The sequence below is a fragment of the Nannobrachium achirus genome, assembly GCF_963921795.1.
Source record: "Nannobrachium achirus genome assembly, chromosome: 21".
Lineage (NCBI taxonomy): Eukaryota > Metazoa > Chordata > Actinopteri > Myctophiformes > Myctophidae > Nannobrachium > Nannobrachium achirus.
The window spans coordinates 42,065,863-42,077,405 of record NC_137828.1 but is presented as its reverse complement, the minus strand read 5'-3'; the positions used below and the strand labels follow the sequence as shown (position 1 = coordinate 42,077,405).

The 11,543-nt window shown below is 41.7% G+C and overlaps 1 long non-coding RNA gene across 1 annotated transcript; it reads right to left on the bottom strand.

Moving 5' to 3' along the window:
• Positions 1–42: 42 nt before the first annotated feature.
• On the bottom strand, positions 43–6,428 carry LOC308307086. The gene is made up of 3 exons (XR_013963207.1): positions 6,353–6,428; positions 6,158–6,240; positions 43–262 (listed from the first exon to the last, which is right to left on the bottom strand). It is a non-coding gene; the product is annotated as an uncharacterized lncRNA (long non-coding RNA).
• Positions 6,429–11,543: the final 5,115 nt, after the last annotated feature.

Here is an 11,543-nt window from a genome sequence, read left to right as displayed (position 1 = left end):
CCTCCCCCCGCCCTTCCTCTCCCCCTTCCCACATCCCCTCGGTGGTAGGGAGGCGGGTAATGCATTGCAGAAGTTGAATGGTCATCGGCTAAAGGTGGTTGGTACCCGTGCGGAACATGTCTGTATTGGTGGGGTGGGTCGCAAGTGTTACTGTAGCCAGTCACGTTTCTGTCGTGGTCCTGTCTGGGCCGACCTCTCCCGGATCTCTGCTGATTCCGTCTCTGCTGTGAAGTTGCCCCATCTGTGCTGAGGTCTGGTGGGTCTGAGGAACCAATAAAGAAAGCTACAGTATGTGTATGTAACAAGTATAATAACAAAATGAAATTTTTCACAACTTATCTCTGAACATGAAATAGATACAGTATGCTGGGGTGTTCACAATTGTCTTGCTTTGTTGTCTTGAGCTACTTTGGGTAATTATTAAGGCCTAATTTATACCACATCGTATGACATTGTAGCTCAATGTAAAATGTATTTTCAACTGAAGAACGTGTCACATTGCTAACCCTTGAAATACCAATAAAGTCACTCGGGTCATAGTATAGTTTGATGTTATTTTTTAGTATAGTTTTATGTTGTTGTTTTTTTGAGCGGTGGTCACACCGTCTCCATAGCGTGGCCGTGTGTGTATCCGTCTATGTATGTGGGTGGGTGGGTGGGTCCGTATGTAGCCTAAGTACCCCTGGTGACCAGAGAGGTGCTGTTGAGTCTAGTCTGCCCTGAGCATCAACTGCAATACCAGTGGTGGCCTGAGTGACATGGATGGATGGATGGCTCTCTCTCTCACACACACGCAAGCAAGCACCCCCCCCCCCCCCCCCCCCCATATTATTATTATTATTATTTTAACTCTTTGAGTGCCCCCTTTTTCACCACTAGAGGGCCCCAATGACCAGAGAATTCTACTTAGACAGTGCTGGTATATGCACAAGCCCTGCAGCCATGACATGCCTGAACACTTTCCTTTGTGCATGTACAGGAAGAGGATGAAGTTAGCTTGAAGTTAGCTATTGGCTACCAAGCATTTTAGAAGATCTATTTTCTGCAATTTAGCCACGATTAAACCTTGCACACCTCATGCATGGGAAAAAAACAGAGAAGAATGAGCTCTAAAAAATCCAATGCAATCCTGGATTGCATTGGAGTGGATTTGTGCAGTTTGTTCACAGCTTTCAAACAAAAAAATCCGATTGGAAATCCATTCAGGCATTCTTGAGATAATAGCCATTATGTTTTACATGTTATGTAAACAAAAATGGCTGCCCTGTATGTTAGATGGGGTTGTATGGGGGTGGAACATGCAAAATCGCGATTGAAATCATGTTCACCAGATTTGATGGGGTCCAAAAAAAAAAATTTCTTTTTTTTTAAGCCGAACTAGTTCGGGATCGGCACTCTGCGATACGCTAATAAAGCCGAACTAGTTCGGGATTGGCACTCAATGAGTTAAATATTTTTTAAAAATATTTATTTAATCTTTTTTATTATAATTATAATTATTATTATATGTTTGTTTTGCTGTTGCGCAGCCTCCACGACCACCGCTCAGTTCACACGGGTGTGATTTTTATCTAACAATTATAACACGCAAGGGATATTTCACTTAAAAAAAAAAGTCATTTTATCGTCTAATTGGGCTTTTGGGAATAGAGGGTTTGAACGTGACATCATCATCATACCCGGAGGTTATGTGGGAAAGCCTACTTTCTGGCCTTGACAGCCAATACATACAAACTGAAAAGTCTGAAAAAAAGTAATTGAAAAAGCACAGCCAGCTCAAGTATTAGGAGGACCGTATGAGTTACCAGAACAAGAACAGGTGTTTGATTAATCTATCGTAGTTAAAAGGGAGTTTGAAGTTACAATGGGTTTGTATAGGAAGGGGGCGTGTCTGATGAAATTAATATCTAAATACTGAATCAAGCAACTTAAAAACTGTCTTTGGTGTTCCCAAAAGCCGGATTAGACAATAAAAAGACCAAAAGTATTTTTTTCTAAAGTGAAATATCCCTTTAACTTGTTGTTACCATAACCCAGTGTTAGGGTAACAATAGTCTTGCGTAGCCAGACAACTATTCCACCATCTCCAAATGCTATATAGAGTCTGGAACTACATCTCCTGAAATCCGAGTAATGGAAGCTGGCATTTCCGTTCACGAAAATATAGTTTCTGCTAAGCAGCAAGCTAAATACGCTTAGATGATTTTAATATTTATATTTAGGATAAATGTGCGTGATGGTAAAAACGAAACAGAAGTGGGGAGGAGGCTTCAAGCTTTATCCCATACTCATGTCATGATCAGAACTTTCGTCTCCCAGACTGTATGACGGGAGCATTTGCAAATTGTGGGAGTTAACAGTCTGGCCACATGAGACTAGGGTAACAACAAGCTAAGACTATGCATGGGTTAAAAAATGAAAACGAGAAAAGTGGCATTACGGTTAGCAACTCAGCCCAACTCCCCCTCCCATCCTCACTACATTCTACAGGGTTACTATAGAGAGCATCCTGACCAACTGCATCTCTGTCTGTTCTGGAAGCTGCAATGCATCAGACTGGAAGTCTGTGCAGAGTGGTGAGGAAAGCAGAGATGATGATCTGGACTTCACTGGAAAATGTTCCGCAGCATCCGGTGCAGAACAGACGGGATTTTCCTTGAGTTTTTCTTTACTAAAGCCATCAGACTTGTGAACTCTAAGAAAGGACAATAATCCCCACTAAGTGTAATATCCCCTAACCTTTCTCCTATTATGCTGCCGAGGACTCCTTGCTGTGCAATATTTCTGTCTCGTTATGAACAGAATATTGTATTTTAGCATTCTGGAGAATGGGAGTAGTGTTAGATTATAGTAACAGTGGAACAGAATTTCGTCCTTTCATGTATTGTTGAAGCTGATCCATCTATCAATCAACTTATGCATACTGTAAGCTACCTGATGACTGATGAGCTTTCATAATCACCCCAACCTGCATTCATTTATTCATTGATTTGTTATTGACCTAGATGTTCATCAAGCTACACAGATCAAATCTACATCAGGATACAGTACGCGTCATCTTGAATGAGATGCTCACAAGACAGCATTGTGTGACCATAGTATTGCACCACGATCTTGACCCGTTATGGAAAAATGTGTTACTAGGGTGTGGCTTGCATAACATTCCAGTGCCTGTGTCCTATTATAATTATTGTTGATCTTATAGAATGGGGCTTTTATGTGGTGTCAGATATACGGTCTATTCTACACAGTTTGCCTTTTCCCACCAGGCCATATAACACCTTATGGGGTGATCAGAATTCAAGATGCAACATGAATTACATTACAGTTCTGCTAGACAGGGGGCATCAACACAAGACAATTTATTTATTAACTGCAATAGTACACCTGTTTATCTACTGAAATGTCTCTGCTATTCGGGAATAAAGGGAGGTTCCATCGCGCCTCAAGCCTAAATCAGGCTGGTCCAGTGCATCTCAGGAGCAGACACAAAGCTGAATAAAGAAGGCACGGGATGCAACTCCATCTTTCTCTATATGGAACAGGGTGCAAGACAGGAAGGACAATTAGGTCTTTCCTATATCAGATTACATTTTATATACGCTATTAGGAGGGTTAGAGACAGGCCATTCAATTGGTCAACGTCCAAAGTCCAAAAATGGCCACACCTTTCTGCACGTGGAAGATTCACTAACTTTAGCGTGACTGAATTAGGAGGAATCACCATTACAGTAGAATACCAATAATATAAAGGGAGAAGATGTGGCCAGTAAAACAATAAGAATGTTAGCTGTTGCAGGGATGAATAAAATATACACTGTACAACTGCACATACAATTATTACAGATATTATTATATAATAATAATAAAAAACAACACTTAGGGCAGATGACCAACAATGTGGGAATAGACTGCTTGCCTCTCACCTGTCAATAAATCACTTGTAGCCTGTATCTGTTTATGACCCAATCTGGGGACCCAACGCTGCTATTCATCGCAAAAATATGGTAATAATAGCACATCAATATGTCAATAATGATCATAATAGTGGCTCTCTTGCTACCTTAACATTTGGGGAATTGAAACAGGGTCTCTCTTATCAACACAGGGTGAGACATTACCAACAAACTTCTTAAAAGCAAAGCTTATTGGATTACCACCCTGAATTCAGTTGAGCTTTTGGCATTAAATGAGGAATCGTCACCATAATGTTATGTGTAATCTAAATTGAGATGTAATTTGAGTCTTCTGTTGTCTCCCTTTTTTCCTTGTGTAATGGACAAGGCCACAACAAGGCTATGATATAAGAAGGTAGGGCCGTTCCGTGGGACAGTCAGGCGCCATGGGAGGCAAAACTGGATCTGAAGTTCAGTGAAATAGATTGGAGTCAATGAGAGCACAGTTGGATCAGCTTGTGAACAAATACTGAGACCTTTGACAGTTAATCGGTTCAGGAATATAAAAGAAGACTAAGACATATCACATGTTGTTTTCTAATCTCGTTTTTTTGTTGTTTTTTTGCACACTGTATTATTACTGTATATTGGGCATTGCGGCATACATAGTTTCTGGCTCGGCAGTATCACAAGATTTGGCTGTCAGGCTGTCAATGATGAACAGTCTTGCACGTTCAGAAACGTACTGTGTGCTCTTTAGATAGCTCAATAAACGTACAGTGTACACATCAAAAAACAATGTGTAATTATGTCTTCTTTTATATTCCTGGGCCAAGTATTTAACAAAGGTTGCAGTTATTTAAATAGTGTTTGTTCATAAACTGGTCCCAGTGGTCCATCAGGCTCTCACTGTATTCCACGGCTGCAGTTTGCCTCCCAGTACGATGAATCTGCCGGCTGGAATTGCTGGATAGCGAAAAAGGCCTAGATGACTGTGCCTTCTTTTTATTTACCTTGGACGACAAGAGAATGTTAGTTATGCTTTGAGATTGTGACTCCCTTTCTTTACCTGCAGTGTGCCCCCCACCCTACCCCGCCCCACTCAACTACTGTCAATGTGAGGTCAAAGCCAACTTTAAGTCCAAAATGCCAGACACTGGCTCAGAGATAGATGTTCATAATTTAAGAGTCTGTTATATGAGTTAGAAAAGGGACCCCAATTGAAACAAGCCCAAAAGCTTTATCATTTTAGTTGACCTTGTACCAGTGAACTGTACTGTCATGAAACTACCTTTTCCTATGCAAACTTCTAATAAAGTCTTCAATCAATCAATCAACCAATCATTCAATCAATGAATAAATCAATCTTGCACACAGCACCTTCAAGCTAGCTAGTCAAACTGTTTTTGATATTGCTGCTGCTATGATCTAATAATGTTTTTTTTTTTCTCCCTTGACTCTTTTCTTAATGATATTTTCTGGTACTCTCCTTGGTGATGTATGTTTACTATTATTATTACTGACACAATATCTGACTGAGGAACTGCTCTTAAGACTCTTAATATGTAGGCCTATACTGTAACAGGTATTGCAAGACGTAACACTCAAGAACAACTTAAGAAACCTTGAACCGTGTGCCTTTGGCACAAAGCAGTTTGTTAGCCACTGGGCGACCAATCTGGGAACCCATATCGGTCTTGAGAGATTATTGGGCGACTAAATCTAATAAAAAGTAAAACAAACCTTTTCATGTGTGCAAACTAAATCCGTCTGAAAACTCGGGTTAACTTTTTAATCCGAAATCAAATGCTCCTTTTAAAACAAATTCCCCTAACTTTGAGGTGAAATTCTGTAAAACCTTAAAGCTAGCATGCAGCCATTAGCAAGTACAGACAAACAGGTTAGCTTGCTAGCTGTGTGTGAGCCTGACATGTTAATATAATGTTGTTTTGCTAATAGGTTTAGCCAACAATAACTTCCAGCCCACCTGCTGGCACATGGACAAACCGTTATAAAACAGGTTCTCAAAGTTACAGCGGTGGGGATATCATGGCGAATGTCTTGTAAATGTCGTTTCGAGAATGTTTTGTTTTGGAAAAAGTTGCATTAAGCCACGTTAAACTGTGTGGCTCAACGTAATGTCGTATTTTCAACAAGGGTAAAAGTGTCACTGTCCATATAGACACCCCAGTGCGTAGAAACATACATATTTCCCACTAAATACCGTTATTCTAAAATAACACGACATTACAGTGCATTACCTGAGCAGCCCTCAGCCATGGAGACAGCTGTGCGAAGACACTCCAATAATAGTCAGGATTTCGGGAACGAGAAGTTTGGAAGACTGTTATAAGAGAAGCGTAGGGTTAATTAATATCCATATTACCTTGTTAACTGTGTGTAACATGTCTTACAGTTTAATTTAATACAAATACACTGTAAAGAAGTCACTGCACCTCTTTGCCAGCAGTCACGTTCCTCACCACCAACTCGCCATACCATGGAGCTGATACAGCTAGCTAGGTCCTCGCCAGCGTTGCCAGATTGTGTGAGAGAGAAAAGGCAAGGCGAGAATGAGCAGAGCAGACAGAGACAGACAGACACAGACACACATCAGCATTTTGATAATATCCAATCTAAAAGCTTGTAGATCTGATATTTTCAAAATAATCTTGAAATAAAATTTTGAATATTTTGATTGTTTTTGTTTTTACATTTTAGTCTAACAACACAAAGCTGGTACGAGGCTCAGCTAGCTCAGGTTACAATTAATTTGGGGGCCCATTAGTCGAAAATATTTGAGAACCACAGTTTTAAATAATAATTAAAACATTTATAAACAAGCCCAAAAACCCGCAACCCGCTACTACTAATGATTTATACGCGACTTTACATAAAAACAAGCCCAAATCTGCTTATTATAATAAACGGGCATGGCAACGCTGGTCCTCTCATGGCGGTGACGCCCTATGGGTGACGCACGTCAAGGGCCTGTGACGGGATTTCCGTCCTGTTTCAATATAAAGGTCCCATCATGAAAGGTCTCATAATAACTCTATGGTCCTGAATTCATTTATTTTTCATCCATGATGGCTGTAGCAGACAAACAGCACATTGAATTATCTTAAAATAGTGTAGTTCAAACGGGTAGTTTAAAAAAATAAAGACAGGGACCGAAACTACAAGAAATGTCAATGGCATACATGGCCACAAGGTGACGCCATATGCTTATGGTTCAAAACAGTAGAGGCCGAGGGTTGAATTAATAACACAAACGTGTTATACACACAAGTGCACATTATTCAGGGGTTGATAACACTGTTAATTAGCAGTAATTAACCAATAAAAAAAATCTGTTTTTGGTTGTTGCCCCCCCCCCCTCCTTTTTTTTGGAGGTAGTAGCCTATATAAAGCAATTTGGTCACAAGTGGTATAATGACAGTTATAATTGTAGTGCAAGAGTTAGTTAATAAGTACATTTTTACTTTTATATTGTTGATCATTAATGTCTGTAATTTAAATAGTAAAATGCACCCTAATGAAGTATAAATGAGGCTTGAGATGTCTCTTGAAAGGACAGAAATTACAGGACATACAAGAGAGGAAGAGAGAAGGGGAAAGATGTTTGTGCTTTTCATTTGAAGTTCATGATAATAATTATGTCTATATGAATGTAGATGGTTCGGGCATCTAGGATGCCTCCCGAGGGGCTCCCTCCCTGGGGAGGTCCTCGCTGCACGTCCCACCACTGGGAGGACGGAGGAGACCCCATGGCAGACCAAGGACCAGATGGGGGGAACGCCTCGGGATACCCCCGGAGGAAGTGGATAATGTTGCTCAGGAGAGGGAAGACTAGAAATCTCTGTTGGAACTGTTCCCCCCACGACCTGATTCCGGATAAGCGGTTGAAGATGGATGGATGGATGGATGGATGAATGTACCACTCACCTGGTCTGAGAAAAGGGGGGTGGACAGTTCCTGGCAAGCAAATCTGGATTGTTGAATACAGTAGGCCTTTCTGTTTTCGGTATTAGAACTACCTAAACATCATAATTCTATATAGTGCTTAGTTTTGGTGATGGTGGTGGAGGGGTCCTTTCATGCTGTTTCATAAATCACAGATTAAGACTTGATTTATACAAAATGTTTCAGTTGTGAGATTTGATTTAGCTTTATTCCATGTGTACTGCTTTCATGCAGGCCTGGGAATGGAAGTGAAATGGTAGACTCAGTCTACTTCTGAATTATTATATTTTTATATGGAATGTCTTAAATTTGTTTGTTTTAAAATGTATAAAATATTTTTTTAAATAATTATATAAAAAAAAATATATATATATATTTTTAATTGTAGGAAAATAAACCCAAAGAATGACCCAAAAAATTGGTCTGTGACCCACAAATGGGTCCCGACCCACTGTTTGGGAAACAGTGGACTTTAGTGAATTAGACTATGAAAGCATGTTACCAATGAAACGAACATGTTAATGTGGGGTTTTAAAATGAGGCTTTAAAGAAGAAAATGTGAAGTTCAGGATTGATGTCAGTGTCAGCTGACTCAAACACCCGTTGACACCTAAAGGACTGAAGAATGTTAAATAATGAAGGTAACCAAAGGCAAAAAGATTCACTCTTCTGTAATTTTGATGGAAGGAATTCAGTTGAGCTGGTTTAGCAAAGGAAAAGATGGATTGTGAAGTTGTGTTGTCTGTGTTTGTCCACACAATGATACAAAACCAAGTCCTGCATTGGGAATTACAGTTATTTTTATTGCCAGCAGGTATTCAATTCAATACTTTATTTCAGACCGAGGGCCAGGGGAGATCCATATTTATACCAATAAAAAAACAGCACAATACAGAAAAGAAAAATAACGTAAAAAGAGACAGTCAAATCTTCCATAAATTTCAGTTTCTACTTCATACAAACATGTGTGCCAAACTGCCAATGGTTCCACAGTCTAGAGGAGAACCTGACAGAACTGCATATAGGGTTGGCTATGAAAGTATATCATTTGCCAATGCCCTACACATGAGGTTACCCCGACACTAACAGTGTAGCCTTATAGCTTTTATTCTTCTGTGCAGCACTTTGCAAACTTTGGTTGTAAAATGTGTTCTATAAATAAAGGGTATTGGATAACAAACATATGGCTTGTACTGGAGCTTTCTTGGAACTCTTTGGCAGGGTCCTGCAAGTCTCATTCTCCTGGCTGCTATCTTATCGCTCACCCTTAATATTCCAGCGTACAGATTCTTGTTGGTGACATGTGTACTCTTGCTGATGTTGAGCACTACACGTAACATTCTGGTGTAGCACCCGTCTAGAGACTTCTGCAGAGTTGGCTTCAGGGTCCAGCATTCACTGCCATATAGGAGAACAGACTCTACCGTCGCATAGAAGAAGCTGAGTTTGATTTGTCGGGGGAGGTTGGAGTTCCATACACTGGCCATGCCATTCAGGGCCCTCCATGCAAGTGCCTTCCTCACTTTAAGATCTTGCTCTGTTGAGTTGACCCATGAGTCCAGGTACTTGAAGTCCAAGACTTCCTTCAGAGCAGTACCTCCTGTTGTTGTGAGAAGTGGATGTTCCGTTTGGAAGTTATAGGTGATCACCAGTTGTTATAGGACCCGTTTTGACCATCTGTTTGCCTTTGTCCATTTATGCCCATATATGGAGATATCTGTCTGTCTGCGTCCATTTTATGACGGCCGAGCGTCTAGTCGAGGACAGGCCTACTCAGGAACGATGTAAATAGGGAATGAATGCCCCACCATTTAATGCAAACTCCATTATACTGTTTAGAGTAGACCAGCTGTTTGCCTGTGTCCATTTATGCCCATGTATGGAGATATCTGTATCTGTCTGTCTGCGTCCATTTCATGCCTGTATATGGAGATCTCTGTGTCTGTCTGTCTGTGTCCCTTTATGCCCATTATGGAGATCTCTGTCAGACTATTTTGCAGACACAGTTCCGGTTCCAGAAGACCCTGATTTCAGACATCAGCTCCACACACGGAGATTCCGAACCTTTCGCGCCGGTTCTGGAAAACCGTGTATCGGGTCGGGTCGAGGCCGGGCACTGCACTCCCCGCTGCGGACGGGAACGCGTGTGCCGAATTTGAGGCCGGTGGGACTAACAGTACCATTAAACCTGTTGTCAGAATCCGTTTTGACAATCTGTCTGTGCTTCTGACTGTGTTGCAGACACAGTGCCAGTTCCGGAAAACCTTGATGTCAGACATCAGCTTGGTATACGGAGATACTGAAACTTTTGCGCCGGTTCCGGAAAACAGTGTATTGGGTTGGGTCAAGGCCGGGCACTGCACTCCCCGCTGCGGCGGGGAACGCGCGTGCCAAAGTCTGTGTTGACTCATGTGGCATACGTGATGTCAGAGCCTTTTGTGCCGGTTCCAGAACACCCTGATGTGGAATGAATGCCCCACCCTTTAATGCAAACCCCATTATACCTGTTGTCATAGGACCGTTTTGACCATCTGTTTGCCTGCATCCATTTATGCCCATATATGGAGATATCTGTATCTGTCTGCTGTGTGACATCAGAACACGTCATACTGATGTCAGCAGCTAGATGTGTGACATCAGAACACGTCATACTGATGACATTCAATACGTAACCATGGCAACCTCAGCTCCGCCAACCTCATCTCCGCAAACGGAGATTCCGAACCTTTCGCCCCGGTTCCGGAAAACCGTGCATCGGGTCGGGTCGAGGCCGGGTACCGCACTCCACGCCGCGGCGGGGAACGTGCGTGCCGAATCTGAAGCCGGTGGGACGAATGGTTCTCGAGATACGCGGGGCAGATACTCACATAGAGATTTGTCGCATTTATTGTAAGATAAGATTTACTTTAGAAAAAAATAGAAAATAGGCCTACTTTAACTACCCCTATTTAAATTTTGGGTGTACAAAAATAGTCAATCTACAGTAAACTACATGTTCACGAGGGGCTGCTAGCTCGTAAATCTGCTGTTTTTTTGTTTGTTTTTAATCTTTGGGTCCCTGGCACAAAATTTTAAAAAATGGGTTTGGCCTTGGCCACATATTTATTTTTATTTGGTTTGATATGAAAATTCTGTTTCCCTGATCCATGACATTAGTTTTTATTTTGAAGGCCAAATTGTATTTTGAAAGGCAGAATCAATCCATTTCCGGTGTAACTGCAACGTATTTAATGGAACTTGACGCAGCATCTGCAGTGTGTTGCTGCCTCTAGGCTCTAGCTCCCATAGCTCGAAAGATCTCCCATAAATAAAACGAGGCACAGTGTCAAACAAGCGGGAGCCACAGCTGAGAATGCAATTACTGTAACATCAAGTTGTGTTATTATAAATATATGGACAATGCCGTCTCCATGAGACAACCACCCAGCTAGCCAATCGGAGTTCGACCACCACGGCACCACCACTCCGGGCTATGGGATCCAGCCTCTCGGTACCTTTCTGCAGTTGATCGGGCATGCGCAGAACTCTTCCTCGTTGTGTCCGTCATCCAACGAGGTGGGTGGGTGAGAGAGAGAGAGAGAGAGAGAGAGAGAGAGAGAGAGAGAGAGAGAGAGAGAGAGAGAGAGAGAGAGAGAGAGAGAGAGAGAGGGAGCGGGAGCGATACAGAGAGAGAGGGGCTGA